Below are 24,171 nucleotides of genomic sequence, written 5' to 3' on the forward strand. Positions count from 1 at the left end.
ATGAATTAGCCCCTCAGTTTTACTAAATAACATTTACTGTGGAGTAAGATTTGCCTGAAATTAGCATGATATACCCATTATGTCAAAGCTCATATAGGTAAATTTTGCTAGGGGTGTACAAATTCTGTCTCACTCAAGATTGAACAGTGATTATTTATTTAATTTAATGAATTTATTTATTTAGAAATGCCCTGCTTTGTTAAAATAGCTGGTATATAATGTACATGTTTACCGTAACATTCATCAGAGAAGTTTGTGCTGTGTACAACAATGTGCTGTACATGATGGATATGCAGTTTTGTGATGTAGCCATAGGATTAAGAAAGTGAGCTTTAAATTAATTTATCTTTTATTTTTAAGTCAATACTTAATATTGCATGCAGTTCATGAAGTAAAATAGTCAGTTGTATTATTTTTCTGGTTCTTTTAAGTAAACCTTCAGCTTATATTGTAAATGCAGAAAGTTGAAACGCATTTTTCATTCATTCATTTATTTTCAAACTCTGTAAACTGAACTTTCACTGCTAAAGATTGTTAATAGTGTTAATTTGTTACTATTGTATATTTGTGGAGCTTTTCTCCCCAGCCCTCTGTTGAAAAAGGGCACCTGCTGTCCGGTCAGACTATCCCAGTAAATAAATGTCAAATAAAAATAAATTTCCATTCTTGCTAGAATGATCGCTTTGTGGTGATACCTGCAGTTCACAACCACTAGAAATGTCCCCAAACGAACCCAAAAGAGAGGTATTAATTCAAAAGGAAATTAGTACCCAAAGCTGAAGATAACTAGAATAAAGACAGCAAATCCACAAATGTATAAAATCAAGTAATTTAATGAAAATAGGTGAGCGCTTAAACAATGCTCAATATTGCTTCATCAGACAAGTGAAAAACAATGACCTTCTACTTCTTATTGTATATGGATGTAATATGTATGAGTGAGTTTGAATGCATAGTAGGAAGGATATTTCATTTTTTGTATTTTATTGATTTGAATTTTGTCATGCATATTTAAGTAGAAGGTAATTGTTTTTCACTTGTCTGATGAAGCATTGTGAAAGCGCTCACCTATTTTCATTAAATTATTGGATTTTATATGTTTGTGGATTTGCTGTCTTTATTCCAGTTACCTTCAGCTTTGGGCACTACTAGAAATGTGTGAACTAATCCAATGTCCCATTCTGATAGAAATGTACTAATTAATTGAATGTCCCATTCTGCTACCATGTTTAAAAATCGGTGTAATAGTTTTGTTGTTAATTTGTAAAGGTTAGTTAGGTATTCCTTATGTTCTTTAGCTGACACACAGGGAGGTCTGAAACAGACCTCCAGTGGATTATATGTCTTGTTGGTGATCACAAAGGTTCATATCGTTCCTCCTTTGTGGTTTATGATAACTGGCCATGCATTGAAATTGTTAAGAGTATGGATGGGCACTCCTTGACCACTTTTGAGAGGTCTGATGGAGAAGGTGTTGTCACACCCTATATTACTAGGAATATCCTTAACCTCACTAATCCAGGATATGATGCCATCTACTCCATCAAACTTGTGATTCTTAAAAAATGAAAATCTCCTAGTAGAACAGCGTTAAAGCATACATATGTTCTTGTTCAAGCTGTGATGCCCATGTCCTGACTCAGCAATTAAGGAGACTCTATCCTCACCACTAACACCAGAGAGGGCGTCTCATATATGAGGAAATGATAACAAATACACACAGTAAAGTGAAATTTCCCTTAAGAGCACACAGAGATCACAGTCAGTCCAGACGGGGCTGGTCTCTCCCTTGCTCAAGGACCCCAATAAGACTCCCCACTGGCACAGCTATAGGATCCAGATCTCAGCCCAGTGGGCAAGCTAAAACCTCTAGCACACTCTCTGTCCAACCAGTGTTTCGTGTCCCTGCCCAAGTAGCTGACACACTTGCACTTTGAGATGAGTTTATACAACCACACAGAAACTCCTGGGAAACGCTGGCACAGTTTCTCCAGCTGTGCCCCTTTCTCTCAGACTATACGGTAGTTCCACTTGCCACCATCCATTAATACTTATCAGCTACTCAAAGGCCCTTAAAAGGGTGTCCAATTATTACTGTGCAGTATTATTATCCAATTGGTAGTTGTGACTAAACACTCAAGGCTTATTAGAGTGACTTGGACAGTAACCTCTATAAATATGCAATGTACTCTAGAGTTTAAATTATCTCTACACAAAGCAGACACAGCTGAAAGGTTTTAGAATATTTAATAATAAATAATTAAAACCACAAGACAATACTTTCTACTACACAGGGCTAGTCAAGAGTTCAGAGATCACACAGAAATACTTGAAATAACTCAGTAGTACAGTTCTGACATCCCAGAAAAACAGCCTAATCTTTCTGGTTTCTAGCTATTTCTAAAAGAAAACACAAGTCTAAGATAACTTACATATGAGCAAGACAGTGCTGTGAATTGGATGTTCACGACAAAAATGCTTTATGCCTTCTAATTCTCTGCTTAAATTGCTATTGCAGTCCTGATTCCCATTACATAATTTTTTTTTACACTTTCCTGGTGTTCCAGGCTGACAGAAACTGCATTTACATTCTTTTACACCTAGGCAGAAACCAGAGCAATAAAGGACATTCCACATGTAAATTCTGGTCATTAACTTTAGCCTTAAAACAATAGGCAGGAAGCCTTCATTTAGCCCGGCCGGAGCCGAATTGTAAGCATCAAACACGGTCATGAAATAATTTCAGTTTCAAAGGACAGGCAAGAAATGCTTGACTTAGCTTTCCTTACAGCAGAGGGCAATGTTGCTACATTGTTTTGAGTTCAACATTTCACAGCATATTCTTTCATTCAAGAAAAAAAAGCCTGTATTTCAACATTCATATTTACAAATGACAGAATTATGTGCAAATTCTATTTGACTAGGCTGGCAGCCTTCACCCATCTCTACCAGTCTTCACACCCCCCCCCCCCCGGAGAACTCAAGCTAGTTTTTCAAGTGACCCTTGAGAAACACTGCTTGAGAGAGTTAGGTCTATCTGAGTATACTTTACACCATTCCCTGTCTTGAGAGCCCATCTGCATTGGCATTGCTAATCCCACTGCAGTGCTGCACTGACATATATGCTTGCAACTCCAGGCTCCATCTTAGCAACTTTGCTTTTTGCTGGCTGGCTGGCTCTGTTTAACCATGTTACGGGGTTGTGATCTGTCATAACAGTGAATTTTCTTCCATACAGATAAGGCTGAAGTTTCTGCAATGTCCACACTATGGCTTGACATTCCTTTTCTACAGCTGCATAGCATTCCTTCCTGGGTTGGATCCTACGACTGAGAGAAACTACTGGGTGCTCTTCCCCCTTCTGAAGAAATCTGGCTAAGTACAGCCCCCACCCCATGGTTCGAAGCATCCACCTGCACAAATTCTTTGCTGTAATCTGGACTGGCTAACACAGGGGATCCCTCCCAAAGCTTCTTTAAGCTTCTGGAATGCCTGCTCAAATGCTGGGGTCCACACTACCTTATCTGGCCTGTTCTTCCTTGTCAGGTCTGTGAGGGGGTTAGCTATGGTACTATAACTGGGGACAAACTTTCTGTAGTACCCTGCTGTCCCTAAAAATGCCCTCACCTGCTTTTTGGTAACAGGTGCAGGCCATGCCTGAATGGCTTCCACTTTGGCAGGTTCTGGCCTTATCTTACCACTCCCCACTCTATGTACTAGGTAGGAGACCTCTGCCATACCCACCTGACATTTACTCGACTTAATGGTCAACCCTGCCCTCTGTAGTCGGCCCAGCACCTCCCTGACATGCTGAAGGTGCTCTGGCCAGGAATGGCTGTAGATGGCAATATCATCTAGGTAAGCAAGGGCAAACTTTGCTGCTCCTGCTAGGATATTATCTACCAGCCTCTGGAAAGTCACTGGGGCATTCTTCATTCCAAAGGACATCTTTGTGAACTCATACAAGCCAAAAGGAGTCACAAAGGCTGACTTCTCTCTAGCACTGGGAGTCAAGGGCACCTGCCAGTAATGCTTGGTAAGATCAGTGGTTGTAAGATACTTAGCCCCGCCCAGCTGCTCTAGGGCCTCATCTGTCCTAGGCATGGGGTAAGCATCTGACTCTATTTAATTTCCTGTAGTCCACACAGAACCTGGTGCTGCCATCCTTCTTTGGCACCAGCACCACTGCGGAGGCCCAGGGACTGTTAGACTTTTGAATCATCCCTAGTTCCGACATCTCCTGTACCTCCTCCCTCAGGGTCTGTCTGACTCTCTCAGGCACCCTAATAGGCCTTTGGGGTCCTGTATCCACCTGGTGCTGCACTAGGTTGGGCTTCTGCCAGGTTCTCCTAGGCCAAGCCCATGAGTTCCCTGAACCTTGTCCTGAGGTTTAGGACGTATGCCACAACAGACTCCTTGTGAGACTTGCACTCACCTTCCCACTCATCTTGAATTAAATCTAGAAGTCCCCTCACCCTATATCTATACAGCAACTCAGAAGGTGAGAAACCTGTGGATTCCTGGGGAACCTCTCTGTAAGCAAACAGGTGGGGCAAATATTTGTCCCACTTCCTCTTAAACTGATCTGCAAATGCCCTTAGCAGGGACTTGATTGTAGAGTTAAACCTCTCAACAAGACCATTAGTCTGGGGATGGTAGGAGGTGGTCTTCATGTGCTTCACCCCACAGGACTTCCACAGACAAGCCAGCAGGTCTGACATGAAATTGACACCTTCTATTTATTTTGGGAAACCTACCCTGCTGAAAATCTCTAACAAAGCATTTACCACATTCTCCGCCTCAATGGAGGACAAAGCCACTGCCTCGGGGTATCTTGTAGCATAATCCACTACCACTAGGATATACTTTTTCCCTGTGGAACTTGGGGTACTCAGTGGACCCTCAATATCCATAGCTACCCTCTGAAATGGCTCCTCAATCACAGGCAAAGGCATCAAAGGGGCTCTCACCTTGTTTCCTGCCTTGCCTACCTTTTGGCACTGCTCGCAGGTCCTGCAGTACCTTGTTACATCACTGGAAATTCCAGGCCAATGGAAGTTCTGCATAATATGCCTCTTTGTATGTTTTATGCCCATATGACCTGCAAACAGAATATCATGGGCTCTGGCTAGAAGTGCCAGATGATATGCTATAGGCACTACCAACTGCTGTACTCTCTCACCTTCTAGCCCTCCCTCAGGGGTCCACTCTCTGTATATTAGCCCTTTGTCCAGTATACAGATTCCCCCTTTTCCTTGAGAATCAGGTGCCTCCTTAGCTACCTGCCTTAGGCCTTGCAATGTAGGGTCTGAGAGCTGAGCCTGTCTCAACTCTCTCCTTGTAACCCTTCCCAGTTCTCCTTCCACAGGAAGTCTGACATCCTCTGACAGTGGTGCTGCACTGTCAGCCTGGGTGCTACTATTCACCTCTCCCTTTGCAGTCACTCTGTCCAAGGGACCATCAGTACCCACAAGCAGCTGTGGCTCACTTTCAGTCTCACTGCTACAATGTAGCTCCCTCCCTGAAGTAACCACCTCAGCAGTCCTAGCTGCAAGTATACAGACTGTCTGGGTCTCCCCCAGGCTACCAGACCCACATGCTTGTCTTCTAGCCTGACTGCATGTAAATGCATAAGCACATGGTACTGCCTCATCCAAATCCTTCCCTATCAGGGCATCTGCAGGATGGTAGTTTGGTACCCCTGTTGTCTCACGACAGCCTACTATTGCCATTTTGTCTTTCCCACTTACTGGCTCCCTCATCTTTGCTTCCCTACCTTGCCTCCATGGACACCTGTATGCCACATGGCCCCATTAGTTGCATTCAAAACATTTAACCCTAGCTCCTGGATGTGTACCTGGGTTAGTGGCTTCCCCTGCTACTGGCAGATTCTGTTGGGGCAGTCTGTGCTGCAAACCATGGGTTCCTTTAGACCCATGAGCAGTACTGGGGGGTCCCTTTCCTGTGCAGGACTGCTTGCCAGGTATAGTTCTGCCTTCTTCTCCAAATCATCTGAAATAGCACATTGTCTATCAGCTAACCAGATCCTCATGTCCTCAGGCAAAGTGCTAAGGGCTTGTTCCCTCACCGAAATGTCAGCCAGCCCTTCAAAAGTGGTGACCTGACACCCACTCACCCACCTATGGAACTAAGTGCTCAATTCAGCAACATATTCACACACACTTGCATCTGCCTTGCTTCTATGCTCATGAAACTTTTTCCTATACATTTCAGGTGTTAACTTACAAAACTCAAATAGACAGTTTTTTTTTACAGAAGTATAATCAAAACATGCAACGTTAGACATTTTAGATAATACAGTTATAGCTTTAAGGGGGTCAGGAACCGTACCAACAGCCCTTGGTCAACTTCATACTGTTTACATACCTTCTCAAACATATGAATGAAACTATCAAAATTATCCCCCTCTTTAAACTGCAGAAGAAATTTACTGACCTTTTGTGCTTCTTGGGACCAGTTACTCCCTTCCCCATTACCTCCATGACTCTGGCAAAGAGTCAGCATCTCCTTCTCATGCTGCCTCTGCCTCTCTTTTTCCTCAGCTTCTAGGCATAAGCCATTTCTCATTCTCTTCACTCTCTAGATGCCTCAGTCTCTCAGCTGCTTCTAATTCCACATGCCTGGCCTCCAACTCAAGTCTCTCTAGCTCCAGCTGGATTTTTAAGTCCACTGCAGAAAGGATGAGTTGTCCATTCTCCGAGGGTATTATATCTCCACTGCCAGTCTGATTGTCCTCCTGGTTGCGGTTTTCTGATGCAGCTGTAACCAAGGCTGGAATCAGGTCTGCCTTAGTCAGGTTTCCATACACCAGTCCCCTTGCCTGGCACATCTCCACCAGCTGGCTCCTTGTCAGCTTTCCATACTCCTCTGCTGACATGCCTGCTCACCCTGCATAACTAAGCTAACAAAAGAAATAAAACAATTGTGATCTGAACTCTGAGTATTCACTGTGTGGCTGTCTTAGTGTACAAAAACACCTTCAAAGCTCACTGTACACATGCTACATGATTCACTCTACCCACACCACTACAAGCCAATTAGTATTTGCCAACTAATTAATATGTGATGTGGATGTCCCACTGCTACCAAGCAATTAATATGTGATGCCCGTGCCTTGGCCCAGCAATTAAGGAGCCTCAATCCCCACCACTAATACCAGACAGGGCATCTCATGTATGAGGAAAGGATAACAAATACACACAGTAAAGTGCAATTTCCCTTAAGAGCACACAGAGATCACAGTCAGTCCAGGGCTGGTCGCTCCCTTGCTCTCCAGGTCCCCAACAAGACTCCCCACTGGCACAGCTATAGTATCCAGATCTCAGCCTAGTGGGCAAGCTAAAACCTCTAGCACCCTCTCTGTCCAACCAGTGCTTCGTGTCCCTGCCCAAGTAGCTGACACACACACACACACACACACACACACACACACACACACACGCACTTTGAGATAAGAGTTTATACAACCACACAGACACCCCTGGGGAAGGCTGGCACAGTTTCTCCAGCTGTGCCCCTTTCTCCTAGACTATACGGTAGTTCCACTTGCCACCACCCACTAATACTTTTCAGCAACGCAATGGCCCTTAAAAGGGTGTCCAATTATTACTGTGCAATATTATTATCCAGTTGGTAGTTGTGACTAAACAGTCGAGGCTTATTAGAGTTAATTGTACAGTAAACTCTATAAATATGCAATGTACTCTAGACCTTAAATTACCTCTACACAAAACAGCCACAGTTGAAAGTTTTTAGAATATTTAATAATAAATAATTAAAACCACAAGACAATACTTTCTACTACACAGTGTTAGTCAAGAGTTCAGAGATCACACAGAAATACTTAAAATAACTCAGTAGTACAGTTCTGACATCACAAAAAACACATAGTCTAATCTTTCTAGTTTCTAGCTATTTCTAAAACAAAACACAAGTCTAAGATAACTTACGTAGGTCCATAGGTAGGTACTAGGCTATTGGCCCAAGGGCCTAAGCAAGCCTAGCCAACAAGGTTCCCTGGCTTACGCCACCCAAGAAAGTTATTTTCCTGTGCCACTGACGAGCAGTGACACAGAAGTGATCCCCGGGGTGTATTTCCTATTTCCCATCCACTCATCAAGATTTTTCTTGAAGAGTGCTAATGAAGAACTTTGCTTGACATAGATGGGTAGCCTGTTCCAGAGTATGGGAAGTCTCTGGGATAGGAATCTATCCCTCCAGCATGTCCTATGTATTCTGGTGACAAGGTTTAGGTCCCTAGAGCGTGTAGCTCAGAGGGATTGGGATTTCTTTAGGTGTAGCATGTCCAACAGCTCTGGGTTTGACATAGCTTTATATGTTAGGCAGAGATCACCTCTAAGTAGGCGATATGCTACGGAGTAAAGATGGAGTGTTTTGAGGCGGTCAGTGTAGGGCATTTGTTTGAGTCTAGTAATCCTCTTTGTGAGGTACTTCTGTGGCCTTTCCAGCTGCTGCAGATGTCTTGTGAGGTACATTCCAAAAGGGGCGTTCTACTCTATAATGGGTCTAATGAGTGATGAGTAGAGGGTAACGATGACCTCTTTTTTCCTACATATGAGTAACACAGTGCTGTGAGTTGGATATTCAAGATAAAAATGCTTAATGCCTTCTGATTCTCTCTGTTTAAATTGTTCTTGCAGTCCTGATTCCCATTACATCATTTTTTTACACTTTCCTGGTGTTCCCAGGCTGACAGAAACTGCATTTACATTCTTTTACACCTAGGCAGAAACCAGAACAATAAAGGACATTCCACATGTAAATTCTGGTCATTAATCGTAGCCTTAAAACAATAGGCAGGAAGCCTTCATCTAGCCTGGCCGGAGCCGAATTGTAAACATCAAAGACCGTCATGAAATAATTTCAATTTCAAAGAACAGACAAGAAATGCTTGACTTAGCTTTCTTTACAGCAGATGGCAATGTTGCTACATTGTTTTGAGTTCAATATTTCACAGCATATTCTTTCATTTAAGAAAACAAGCCTGTAATTAAACATTCATATTTACAAATGACAGAATTATGTACCAAATTCTATTTGACTAGGCTGGCAGCCTTCACCCATCTCTACCAGTCTTCACACAAGCTACTGACATTAAGGGGAAAACCCTCATATTATTTATGTTTCATATTAGTTGCATGTCTGGTGTCTATACCAGGGATGCAGGGTTCATTTATTAATTCACAATAGATTGGTCAAATTAGCTTCACTTCCCTTTTCCCCAAGTTTATTTTTGATAGTTTTTTATTGTACTTTACTATTTTTCTCTCTGTGATTTTTTTTCACAAATGTAGTGTGACTTCAGTGAACAGGGTAAGATGTATTTTCAGTATTTTTTTCAAAGTTTTATGAACTTTGTGTAAGAATATTTAAGTAATAGGGTGAGAGGGTTTGAGAAGCTTGTACCATGGGAAAACACTTTTTGTACTTATTCCACTGAAATGTTTGTTTGTATGATTGTCCCCATTGTGATATTATTCATATGTATGGCATCATTGGCTTGACATTTGATGCTAAGTGGGTGAGGAGTTTTGTGAGGAGATGGGCTTTTGATTCTTATTCGCATCATGAGGTGGTGCTTTTCCCTTCCTGTATAAAAGTAAATTGTAATGGTGGATGTGTTTCTGTTTAGAATGCATAATCCTTTAGGAATTTGATAGAAAGCATCACATATAAAGCAAAAGCAGGATTGCCTCAAACTTTTCCTCATGGGAATATGACCTTGTTCATCTATGAAGCTAGTTATTGTATCCAGTCCTATATGCTGTACCCAGATTGTTCTATGCCAGGTACGGGAATTTTTCTTCACAGCAATTGTCTCTGATCAAAGTCAGAAAATCAGTAATAACTCAATTCCAAAATTCTTCATTCATGAATTGTGGTACTATCCCTAGATTTGACCTAGTGTCCACTTTTTCCAAAAATACTACTGCTGCTGTGTTGCTTAGTTTTTAGCACTGGTTTAACATATCCCTTGGCATAATGGAAAAGCAGAATTTGTTTTGTGATCAGTAACGTAATTAGATAACAAATCATAACGTTAAGGACAAGGTATGTGATCGAATTTAATTTTTGTATCAGTGACTACTTGTCTCTTGACTACCTTCATCCCTTGGCAAGACTCAAAGTAGAGCAGTTTCTTTCCTCTTCTATTTAATGCAGATCAGGTAACTAACAAACTGATATTTCATAGAAACTACTTTTGTCACGGTCTAAATGAAACCACCAGACAACCACAGACTTTTGACTACCTTTATTGGAATGAATAATAAGATAATAAACATGAAAACTTTATTGAAACATTCAATTCATTGCAACAGAATAACATAAATAAATATAAGGGCAGCATACCCGCTCACCAGTGGATAAGCAGTGTCCCCCACTTGCTTACTTATCATTATAACAAGGCAGCATCCCCACTAACCTTAGCATATCCCCAGTCCAATCAATCAACTCAAGTCTTCCACCATCAAAACTTCACCACCTCAAATTCCAATTATCCTCCTGAGGGGGAACAGAAGAGGGGCAAGCCTGTCCCTCTTCTCCACCCACCATCTCGAAAGGGCTATTCCTCCTCACACAATACCCTCTTTCACTAAATCCTCCACCATTAACTCCAAATTAATGTTAAACAGATTGAGACCAGATTTGCTGAGATGAACCCCATCCATCCTATATACCACATGGGATCCCTGCTGTCAAACTCCACATGCCATATAGTACACATCCCCATTTCCTTCAAATATTTTACCAATGTAAAATTAATGTACTTCTGAGCCCTCTCCACCACTGAAAAAAATTTTGCCTCCCTCCAAAACAACCTGGGAATAATTTCAGACCAAAGCTAAACTACTGATGGATCAAACCTTCTCAACACTAAGACATCCTCACAAATGTGATAAACCAACTGCCTTTTTGAAATTCTACCCAAATCATTCCCCCCCTAAATGAATCAACAAAACATAGGGCAATCCCCACTGGCTTTGTAACATGGTAAATACCTGCAGTATCTGGCTCAACATCAACCAACACCATGCCAGATAAACCTTTACACCGAAACATTCCAAATCCAAATTCATTCCATTGCTTCTAACAGCGGCATGCCTAGCTGCCCAATATACGAAAGCATGACCCAAGATGATGATTCTTCTTACACCTAAAAAAAAAAAAATTAAACCAAAACTTCTCACCAAACTACTTAATATAAGTCAAAAAGGCATTGGGAGACCACCATCCCACCCTCTTGATAACATCAGTCAAACTTCCTCCCTTGCCCTGCCCATCCTGAAAGAATGGGAAGAAAACGTATCCTTTCTAGACCAACACTACTAAGAGCCCTTCTCATAATGAAATTCAGTTGCTCACCAGTCAACGCTCTACCACCCACTGATGTAAAAACTAACCTTTGAAGTCTGCCTTCTTTAACCATAGGCAATCTCTTTCCCCACAACACAGGCGATCTCCATCTTGACTCAACCTCTTCCAAAACTATCAGCATCCCCCTCCCTTACTGATCCATCTTCGAAGACCTCAGCATAATATGCACCACCTTAGGCGATATAAGCACATCCTTCCAGACCTGCAAACCCAACAACTCAGACACACGAACCACCACACAATACATCCACATGCTTACCGTACTCCAAACCACATAATCATCCAAACATCCACATACTCTACCTAAACCCCTTAGCAACATTCTTAAAATCCCCTTAGACACAGGTCAACTCCTGTCTGTAGCAGGGCCTTCAACTCTACCCCAGCCTTTCCCACCATCCATGACCTGTCCAGTCCTCTAATCTAGCCAACTGCCCAAATGCCCCACTAGCTGCCGATGCCACCCTTACTATTTGAACTGCCTTACCCTGCTTCCTCAACCTGGCTAAATAACGCAGCAACAAACTGCCCGACCACTCACACTCCTCATCTGGTAACTGCCTCCCAAAACTGTCAAAATCGCTCAAAGCCCTACTGTAAGCTTTCCTCGTATATACTGCCCAAGACTGTTGCACCAGCCTGCCATTTACTACTGGACAATCTGCCAAATCCCGTCTGGAGCAACTGAGGTATGCAGTGCTGCTGTTGGATCCACCTGCCAAAATCTGCAAAGCTGAAAATGAGACAAACTGTTGGCTAGCTTATTCTTAACCCCGGACACATGCAACCCTGTAAATGAAAAGTTAATCAATAAACTTTGCAACACAAGTTTACGAAGACCCAATAACAAATGAGGAGATTTAGCCATCTTAGTCTGCAATACTCTCACCACTGCCATATTGTCCGAGTTAAACACCACCCTCCTTCCCCTCAAGCGATCTTGCCATACCACAGAAGCTGCCCAAATCGGCATCAGCTCTAAAAAGGCAACATCCCTCTTCCAATCTTCAGACCAATGAACAGGCCATAGCACCAAAAACCATTACCCCACAAAGTAAGCTCCCATGTCCAAACCCCTGGCTTCTTCTGTAAACAACTGCAGATCCCCTTGACCTACCCAATCCAACTGCCAAAAGGAAATCCCATTAAACTGATGTAAAAACTTTGTCCCCAAATCTAGATCCTCCCGAACTAACTGACCCTTACTCTATGGTGCTTACTCCTCCTCCCTTTCAAGAGAAAAGCCACAGGCAGACAAAACGTATGTCCAGGATGCACCACCCTGTAAGTAAAGTTCAACAAGCCCAACAATTCCATTACATCCCTCACATGAACCTTACTCTTGAACTTCACCCAGGTGACTTTCTCCTGCAGCTGATCCACCTTGTCCTCCGGCAAATGAAACAAACCCTGTCCCACATCCACTGTCAGTTCCAAAAAATCTAACACCTTCACAGTACCTTCCAACTTATGCTTAGCCAGTGGTACTCCAAGGCCGCACACATACCCACAAACACCTGCATTGGCACCTGGGCCCCTTCTCTTCCTTCACCCACCAACAAAAAATCATCAAGATAGTGAATTGCTTGCTGCACATCTACCCTACGTTGCCATATCCAGTGGAGTGCTATGCTAAACTTCTCAAAAGTAGAACATGCCACTGCACACCCCATAGGCATGGCAGTGTCAAAGTAAAAACTATCACCCACCGCCATGCCCAGTAATGGCCAATCCTCCTCCCGCACCTGCAACAAACAAAAAGCCGACTCAATATCTACCTTAACCAGCCAAGGATCCACAAAACTCCTAATGATGCTGACCGCATCATCCAAGGACACAAATATCACTTTAACCTCTTCCCCTGGGATGACATCTTTAACAGACTTGCCTTTGGGGTAGGACAAATGATGAATTAAACAAAACTCACCCTGCTTCTTTTTGGGACCCAATCCTATTGGTGACACTTTAAATGCAGTAAAATGAGGCCAATGAAAGGGGCGCCAACAATCTCCCTGCCTGACACTCCTCAATCAAGACTCGCAACATATCCTCCCACACTCTCACAGACCTCAAGTTTTTCCCCACCTTAGCGTCACACAACAAAGTAGACTTAACCGAAAAACTCCTAGAAGAACCCTCAATTAATTCCCCAGCCACAGCCGGCAGTGGATAATATGGCACCAATTCCCTCAAAACCTGAACCTTAATAGGTGAATGGGTCCCCTGGGCATCCTCTACTCCATGAAAGGACCACCCCTTTGGCCACGAAAATTAGCCCGGATGTGTACTCCTTGCAACGCCATGCGAGGACCACCCAAACCTCTTGGGACTTTGGAATAGGATGCCTGACCACCAAACTGCCCGCTACCCCTACCACATTGTATAGCTGCATGCACCCCCATGCACTTAGAAAAAGCATGAGAAAATCTGCAGCCCACCCATGAACACCTCCCTGCGTTAAAGGTGAAACATACCATGGCACCCCCTTCCACTGGCTGAGCCACCCTAATACCCAATCCAAAAGAGTCCATCATGGTAGAAAGCCAAATATATGGGTGTCTGACTTCCCAATGCATGGATTTGTCAACTGACTTTTGTTTATGAAACTTCTGATCATACCAAAACCATCCATTACCTCGCCATAACCTCTGCACCTCCCGTATAGTCAAAAAATAGGCCAGGAGTGGAAGGGCCAATGAATTATCCCTCTCCAGACACACTGCCATGTAGAATATAAACCCCAAGACCCATAATCCATGAAATGAAGAAACCAAAGAACAGATCCACACAAGAAAGTTTATTTTGAGTGCTTTTGTCTCTCTAATGGAAACGTCATCAGAATGAAGCTACCTTTTACCCAACATCCCTTATATACATGACAAAACAATTTCAGCTGAAAGCAATTAGTAAAAAAGTTTCTTAAAGCAACCATACCCCAGACCAATATAAAATGACAAGATTAAAATTAAAAATGCTTAAAAGGTGTTAACATGCATAAGAAATGACAATGCATAAACCACAAGATAAGTGTGTGATTTTCATCCACAATGTCTGCAGCGTCTCCCTAAAAAGCAACAATCCTATATTTTTTTACTTGCTTTATAAAAAGAATTGTGCCTTAAGTCTTGAAACAGAACTAATGGGCATGGCACTATTAATTTCTGGACGCTCTGATGCATTTGCTCTTATTTGCCATTTAAGTTCTGACAATTCAAGGAAATCATTAAGGGGTCCCCCTCTTTCTCCCATGGTTACCTGCTCTATTATAATAAATTTAAATTCCTGTCCTTCATTGGCATAATGTGTGCTGCTAATGCATTTTTACCATCTTTCTTGTTTATATCATAATAATGTTGATATATTCTACTCCTCAATACATTTATAGTTTTGCCAATGTAGAAACTCCGGCATTGAGAGCATAGGGCTAAGTAAACCACGCCTTTGCTGTTACAGGACATTTTCCCTCTTATAATATGTTTCCTGTAATTGGGGATCTTGATGTCTTTAGCTTCAGGAATGTATTGGCATTGTAGGCAGTAACCACATTTTACCATCCCTATATCTCTACCTGGATGGTGTTTCTGTCTTTCCAGCATGTTTTTTATTCTGCAGTCTCTGTTGCATACAATGTTAGTGTCTGGTCCTACAAATTGTACCTGTTCTAAATCAGTACTAAAAATATTCCAGTTGTGCTGAATAATGTTTTTAATGTAAAATTGCTGGTTGAATTTAAATATAGCTGACCTTTTAAAATTGTTACGACTCTCCTGTCTTACATTGTTTTGAATTCCTCCCCCTGTACCACGTAGGGGTAAAAAAATGCCCACTCAACCTTTTGTTTGTTACCTCCTGAAGAATATTATCAACGTAACTCACAGAGTATCCTCTCTTTTCCAACATGTCTTTTAAGATGTCAGTCTGTGTAACAAATTCATCGTATTCAGAAATCATCCTAGCTAATCTTACCCCCTGCCCTTTTACTAATGCCTTCTTTTGGTGAAGGAGGTGACAGCTGGTGAAATGTAAAAGACTGTTTGAATACATGGGTTTCCAGTATATAGTGGAAGTCAACTGTTCTTTCACTGAATCTTTTTTAATAGTAATGTCCAAGTAATGGGCAGTAGATTCAGTGATGGAATGGCTGAATTCCAGAAAATCAATGCTATTTGTCAAAAATTCCAAGAATTTGCTAAGTTCCCTCTTATCGTCGTCCCAAAAAATTATTATATCATCAAGGAACTGCCCATAAAATATCCAGTCTTTTGCATAGTTACTAGTAAATATGTACTCTTATCAGTTTGTGCTAGGCTAGCAGCCCTAGGTCCTATACAAGCCTAGCCATAACAATTCCCTGGCTGTTTCTTCCCAAAGTATTTACTTCCCTGGACCTCTGTCTAGCAGGGTGACTGACGTGATCCCCAGGGTGAATTTCCTATTTCCAATCCAATCGTCAAGGTTCCTTTTAAAGAGGGCCAAAAAGGCGCTCCCCTTGACATGTATGGGCAGTCTATTTCAGAGTCTGGGGAGTCTCTGGGTCAGGAACCTATCCCTCCAGCATGTTTTCTTCATTGTGATGACAAGGTTTAGATCCCTGGAGTATGTGTCTCTGAGGGATTGGGATTTCTTTAAGTGTAGCATGTCCAAAAGCTCTGGGTTTGACATGGCCTTGTATGTTAAGCAGAGATCACCTCTGAGTAGACAATATGCGGCAGAATATAGGTGGAGTTTCTTTAGATGATCAGCATAGGGCATCTACTTTAGGCCTGTGATTCTTTTAGTGAGGTATTTCTGTGGCCTTTCCAGTTGTTGCGGATGTCTTGAGAGGTACATACCAAACGGGGCACTGTATTCTATAATAGGTCTAATAAAGGATGAGTACAGTGGGGCAATAACCTCCTTTTTTCTGGATGAAAAGCCCTTAGTGATGAGGTTGCCACATAGAAGGATTTCCTGACTGTTGTGGCGATGTGGTTATCGAAGGTGAGACCACTGTTTCTTATCACACTTTTGGTGTTTAGTGTACTGCCACCTATGTGGTAATTTATGAGTATATATTTTTTTCCCAAAGGAGATAACTATACATTTCTTGGTATTGAGCTTGAGCCCATGACTCTAGCACCAAGCACCTGTTTCTGTAAGGACCTTTTGTAGAATATCCACATTATTTGGGGATTCAATAATGGCTCCCAGTTTGCAGTCATCTGCGAACTTTGTTAGCCAGAGTCCCTTAGTGTTGGCCTGTACTTCAGAGAAGTAGATGCCAAACAAGAGCAGTCCCAAGACTGAACCCTGTGGTACTCCACTTGTCTGGAGCTGGATTTGGAGTTGGCTACTTTTACAGTGTGGGTTCTGTCAGTAAGCCAGTTGGCAACCCATTGAGTGACACAGGAATTAATGCCCAGCTTAGTAAGTTTATCTATGATTCCAGAGTGATGGATGGTGTCGAAGGCCTTGGCAAGGTCCATATAGGCTGTGTGGACCACCTTACCCTTGTCCACAGCTCTGGAGACTGATTCAAAGAAGTCAATCAGATTCAGGAGACAAGATCGGCCCTTCACAAACCCAAACTGCGTGGGGTCCAGTGTTTGAAGGTTGCCAATGTCTTTGTTTATAAGTTCTATGATAATATGTTCCATGGCCTTGCAAATCAGGCTTGTCAAACTGATGGGGCAGTAGTTCCCGGGATCCAAGGTGGATCACCCCTTATGGAGTGGGATAACTGTAGCTGTGTGCCACTCAATGGGCATGAAGCCTGAGGTGAGGCTATGATTAAACATGACACTTAGGTGAGGTGCCAGTTCATTTTGTAGTTCATGTAGTACACAGCCTGGGATGTCATCTGGTCCCATGGATGCTGTATTCTTAGCTTTGGAGAGTGCATTTTTTTTACCTGTGTGGCCGTTATTACCGGACTTTGGCAATCTTTCGGTATTGATATGTGCCCTTTAGGGGGTGAAATTTGCACTGAATCGATCTGCCAGGATATTGGCAATATCCTTGGGATCAGTATATTTAATGCCAGTCTGTTGTAGCTCTGAGCAGATCTGAGCATTGCCATTTAGATTCTTTACATAGCTATAGAATGCCTTGTGGTTGTCTTTGGAATCTTTGGCAATTTTATTTTCGTAACTAGCTTTGGAGGATTTTATGAGGGATCTCAGCTTCTTACTGAGGCTGGTAAGGGAGTTTTTTTGCATCCTGGGATATTCCTCTCTTCTGCAACAGTTTCTTCCTTTTGTTGTAAAGTTTGTTTATGGCAAGGGACCACCGGATTGGCTTCTTTTTTTGGAGGAGAGCATCTTGGTTCTATTGGGGATGGCACAATTCACACACGAGTGGATGTGCTCATACAGTACCTTAGTGTAGAAATCAGCAGTCGAACTTTCAGTTCCCATCTGCATGGGTATCGTGAAGTTTGTCACTTCTTACTTGAGTAGCATGAAGTTGACTTTGGAGAAGTTTTTTATGGAGGTTTCCTTACTGGGGGGGGGGGGATGTGGATGTCAAGGGTGATTAGCTTATGGTCAGACCTGACCAAAGAGGGGGTGACCATAGGTGTGGAGAATCGATTTCCCAAGCTGGTAATGACTAGGTCTAGGATACTGGAGCCCCTGGTGGGACTAAGGATTAGTTGATCCAAGGCATTCGAATTTATGAATTCCAAGAACCAATGGGCAAAGGTGTTGGTACTTAAGTAGTTTTCCTAGTTAATGGCAGGGTATTTGAAATCACCCAGTATTAGTGTGTTTGGTTGCATCTTAATATTTTCCAGTATGTTTAGAAAGGTGTAGTGAGAATCTTGGGGCATGGAGGGGGATCTGTAGCAAGCTACAGTTTAGATTGCAGTCTTACCTAGTGTTAGTTGCACCTGGAGAATTTCAGAAGCATTGTGTTGGGCAACTAGCCTGGTATTGTGAATATCCTTGGTGAATATGGACACTCCTCCACCTTTAGTGTTTTGGTCCTGGTTTTGTGGCCGAAAAGTGTGGTAAGAGTTGTAGCCTGGTATTGCAGGGGTGCTCTCTGGACCCTTGAACCAGGTCTCAGTTACTGCACAGATATCAATGTTCTCCATTTCTAGGAGTGCCCCAAGAGAGTGCATTTTTGAGGTTTTGACTTCTATCATTGAGTAGCATTACCTTCAGATTTTGCATGCTTGTACCTGTTATGGTGGCAGTTTTGTCCTTTGAACTTTGCCTAAAAAAGGCACTGTAGGGGTGCAAGAGCCTTAGCCAGTAACCTGAATCCCAGGGGTGACAGGTGCAGACCATCTCTGGCAAAGCATCGTGGTCTGTCGATCATGTTGTCCCAGGCAGACAGATACTGGATCCCCTTTGAATGACTCCAGAAGCTTAGAAAATTGTTGAAGTCAATCATTTTGTCCTTATACTGTGGTATCATTCTGGGCGATGACAGGATGCTAGTCAGGGCTAGGGTCATACCTGCCTGGGCCACATGATCCGAGAGCTCTTCCATGTCTCTTCATGTAGTCCAGGGAGGTAAATCTCAAGTCATTCACTCCAACATGGACAATGACAGAGTCCTATTTGTACTTGTGGAGTGACTTGAGTGCATGCGTTATGTGGCGGATCCTGGCACCCGACAGCCAGCTGACTGTAATTTTCTCCTTGTACAGCCTGGTGAGTGGGACATCAGTGTGCGTGACTATAGAGTCACCTATGACTAAAGTGTTGGTTATGTAAGTGCATCTCTCACAGGTTGTAGTGTTGGTAGGAGGAGAGGGTTATCTGTGTACATGAGGCAATTACTTAATTGCCCCAGTATGCCCAGATTCACCATATGGACAGGAGAAATCACCGGAAGCTGACCCTTGGACATGCCTGGTTTGGTGCTTTTTTTTTTGTAAAGTACAAGAGTTGTTTTCCCTTACCTTAGCAAGTTACTTTGCAATTAATGGTTGTTTAGTGCCTACTATTAATTTCTCCTTATTAACAAGGAGAGTTGAGTGCTTGTATCAGTTTGACTTCCTAGTGCTTTCCAGCAGGTTTTAAAGCAAGTGCTAGTCGCAGGGATGCTTAAAGGTAAGATGAAAAAAATGGTTTATCCTAAACACTGCAGTGTGCACTAGAGGAGTTGGATGTGAAAGCAGGTAACTTAAGTTTTACCTATCTAAAAAGTTAAGTTTTAGTGGAGAGTCACTATTTTTAAAACAACAAGCTAGATTGAAAGGGGGTGGTCACTTTTGTATTCTGGTACTATGGAATACAGTAGGATGGCCAATAAATTTAAATAGTTGAAGGTAAGTGATTTCACAAAATGATAATTTTCTGCTTACTCACACAAGCCAGTAAAAACAGAGAGGAAATGAGATACATGGTCAAATTAACATAAGGGGAAGGCAACTAGAAAGACATTGGTGTTTAAGAACACTGCAGTAGCTGGGTGAGAGGGTGAGGAAAAAAAATGTCTACTTGACTCTCAAGAGACAAAGCTGTGGTCTCTTTTCAAGTTTTAATATGGAGTTAAAAGCAGAACACAAGTAAAACACAAGGTAAATAAAACAAATCACAGAATTCAAAATAGAAAAAGGCAATAAAGTAATACAACAAATAAAAAGCAAACTAACATTTCCCTCACAGCAAAGTGTAGCAGAGTCTGGGTGAGCCCTTCTAGTAAATCTCTTCCAGAATGCCAGTACTATGTTTGCAAATATGGGGGCCATGCTGCCCCCATTGCCACACCCTTCACCTGCTTAAATAACTGTTTGAAAGTTATGATATTTGTATCTAACACATCGAGTGTAGAATACTGGCAGAGATATTGGTAAAACCAGTTTCATGTGGTATAACTGAAAAAAGGTCCCTAATATCTACTGTCATAAAAAACAAGTTGTCAGTGTACATCTTTTTGTTGATTTTAGACAAAAAAAAGCCCATGAATCCTTAAGTATGCAGGGGAAATCAAGTACCCTTGAGTTGGCCATCTATAAATTTCGCTATGGGGAAAGTCTTTGATGCTCGAGCATCAACAGTTGGTCTAAGCTGGGGGGGGGGGGTCAATTAGGTCTTTATGATTCTTGGGGATCCCAAAGATTGTCGGTATTTTGGGATTTTTGACTGACATCTAATTGTATTCGTCTAAGTTAATTTGCTGGTTCATAAGTAACTGTTCTAACATAATGTCACCTTTGTTGTAGCTATTTTTTTTTCATTTAAACTGATTTCACAATACGTGGCCCCAAATAACTGATTAAACATTTTGTTGGTATATGTGTCATGGTTCATAATGAACAAGCCCCCACCTTTGTCGGGTTTCTTGACCTGTATCTCTGGGTTTTAAGATATTTCCCTAAGTAACATTGTCTCTGTTACTAAGATCGTTGACCTATTTCCCCCTTTTTTGAGCACTTCTCTAATGTCTTTCTTACATAACTTTTTAAAAGTTGACACTGTGAGGTGCAAGGTGGGATTGAATGTACTAGGTTTTTTATATCTCGACTGTTCATTAATATTGTAGTTCAGACCCTTGAAAAAGAATTCAAAATTCAGCTTCCTAGTGAAAAGCTTAAAGTCAATTATAGTTTGGTCTAGGGAAGCTTTTCTGTCTGGAACAAATGTTAGACCTTTTTGAAACAAATCTGCTATCTGGCCATTAAATTCAGCACTACTGTAGTTGTAAACTTTAAAGTCCCCAATTGTGTTTTGCAAAATAACTACATTGGTGCTGCATTCATTCTCTAATATCTGTTCCCCCTCCCTCTCCAATTCCCCCTGGAATGTATGGGTATTGGTAGTTGTAGTAAAAATCCCAAGACCCAATTATCCCATTTCCTTGGCCGAAACTTACCCACCCGCTTGCAACCTATATCCACCAATGCCAACATGTCCTTCCCGTTAGCCGTCTCCACTTCCATCAAACGCTAAATTCCCCTTTCCAAATCTCCTCCTTCACGATCAGCGGTATGTGCAGGGTCAATAGAATTCTTGTTCCCTCCTGCCAAAGAGCCTGCATCATCAACCACTCCCCCAGCCATGACCTGAACTTTGACTCTACCTCATCTAGACCAGGCCACAAATCCTCCTCTAACAATGAAAGGGTATTTTCAAAACACAAATCACAATCGGCTACAGCCTCCAAACCTCTATCCAATGCAGTGCCTTGTACACCCCCACTCATTCCTTAATCACTCCCCGTGACTGCACCTACATTTTCTACCCCCACCAAGCCTGGTGAATTATTACTTGTGAAAGATGAAGATGCTGCCACCGGCGTCTCCACTTCCGTTGCCATCTGCCTGGCTCTCTTAGCTCTCGATGTCCAAGTTCTGGTCCTCGTCTGCCGCTTTCTTCAAGTATTTGGACCCTGCGTACTGGCTGTCGAAATCCCATTAGTGGTCTCTCTAAACAGGTCTTTCACCTGTGCGACAGTACTGGCCCACTTCTGTCTCAACACTTCTGCCATGATCACCACTCACCCTAAAAGGAAAGAAATAAAGACGGTCAGAACAGGGAACATAAAAAAGCTAGTACCATCAGTTTCAAACATACAAATAATAATCCAAACATTAAAACATTAAATACATGCTCCACCACTGCAGTTAAAATTACCATACATGCCTTGTGTCAGAAAAAGAACCCTATACACTGCAATCAGAAGAAAGTACCACTAAGCCATATGCTACATCTATCCCCATACCTTAGAACAACAGTTCAATGAAGCTTTTTTTTCATGTATAATTCTATCAACACAGCTCCCTCTTAACCTAGAAATACTCACCCTGCCAAGCCTCGAACCCAAGGCTATGAATACCCTGACCAGAGTAAAAATCCCTTAACACCAAAGGTTACTATTCCCCCAACCCATTCCTTAGCCTAGACACGTGTCAACATTTAGATCCCTATATCCTGTAAGCAGTGCCATACTCTATTAATTTTATTTTTATATATATATATATGTAAGCCCCTGTGCCAAGCAAGACAACTGTAGCACGTTGTCTCCTCCTTGCCCATCCACCCCTAGCTAAATCAAGTCCCTAAGCTCGCTTGCTCCCTCAACCAGCTTAACTCCGATGGCCCCTACCTCATCTCACCCTAATATAATGTTCTCCAAACAAGAAGCAAACTGTTTGCTTCAGCAACATCCTGCCCCCTTTTTTTTAAAATCACGGGCCCACCCTACACCTGCGGATGCTAGGGGGGACTAAAATGGACAGTGCTAACCCTCTGGGAAAATCAGTGATGTCCCTAAAACTCCAGGACAGCTGAGAGGTGCACCTAATTGACACCAGCAGCAGCAGCGTGGCCCCGGCAAGCATTACTCCCTCTGACCTAACCCTATACTCTGCCTCCTGAAAACTTACCCACCCTGGGATATATCCCCTTCCATCCATATATTACTATTTTTATTTTATTTATGTTTTTACCATTTATGTTTAAGCAAGCCTCATTACCGTGGCAAAACTGCGATGTGCACGGCTCCACTCAGAGGAGACACACGCCTTGCTGCAGCTCCACTTTCCTGATTGCACCACTAGAGCCATCAGGGAAACCACTATCCCACCAATGCAACCACTCGCTGCTGATTCACCTTAACCACCGACAGGAATCATCTATTTAATTATTATCTTTTTTTTTTTTTTTAATTTTCTTTGTCTTTTTTTTTTTGGACCCCCCCCCCCCATGCTGCACATGCACAGCCAGCCATTAATGGCCCCGCAAAATACAGCGAAAATCCACCACCACCACCAATGAACCACAAAACACAGTATAGCAAACTATTATCCCTACCTATGGAAATGAATAAAATGAGAACACCAACTCCATAACCACTAATGAACTAACCTGAAAATCCAACTGATGCAACCACTCGCTGCCATCCCTCAACCTCCAGCACAGGGAACCAACCGCAGTAACTCACCACCAACCAAAAGTGCTTTAACCTCTATACCACCAACGGTATTCAGCTGATAACCTTGCTCACCCTCACCTCCCTACAGCCTTGAATACTGCAATCCCCATTGCTCTGTTCTCTTTTTTTTTTTTTTTTTTTTAAATACACACACAATAACACACTCCAGTGTCCCCTAGCCTGTCCCCCACTCCCTTTTTACCTAACGTCCCTAAACTTACTACCCTGAGAAGCCTAACCGCCCAGAGCGAGAGAGGGGAAAAAAAACCCTGTCTATCTTCGTTTCCAACCCCGTTGCCCAAGGAAACTGTTCTCACCTGCTGTCTTGCAACCACCCAAGTCCTGCCTTACTCCCACCTCAGGTCATCTGGGATGTGATCCTGCTTCCACAAGATCACACCTAATGTGCTTCCCAACACTCAACCCCACTTCAAAAACCCTTAAGATCGAACCATTAATCCTACCTCACTTCCTCCCTCAGCTTCCATTTGCTTAACCCTTTCTTACCTGCTCCCTACCCACACCATTAACCCATCTTACCTACTTCCCTACATCCCAACTTCTCCCTCCCACCCACCCCACACTAGCATTGTCCCCTGACAACTTTATCTGTTCCCAAACTTCATTTGTGATTCTGTTTTTCTATTCAGTAAAAATTGTTGTTGTGTCTTTCGGCTTTTCCCGGCTAGGGGTCGCCACAGCGGAACTCTGGTTCGCTCATGATTGGCAGTAGATTTTTACATGCCGAGTTGCCAGCCCTGATGCACAACCTTCAATGAAGGTACATCCATTCACGCATGTCTCCAGACAGAAGACGCTCTAGCTGAGAATCGAATGGGACAACGTCTTACTGTGAGGCGACAGCACTACCGCAGCACCACCACC

This window comes from Protopterus annectens, chromosome 15.part0, assembly GCF_019279795.1.
Source record: "Protopterus annectens isolate FY-2018-M chromosome 15.part0, PAN1.0, whole genome shotgun sequence".
Lineage (NCBI taxonomy): Eukaryota > Metazoa > Chordata > Ceratodontiformes > Protopteridae > Protopterus > Protopterus annectens.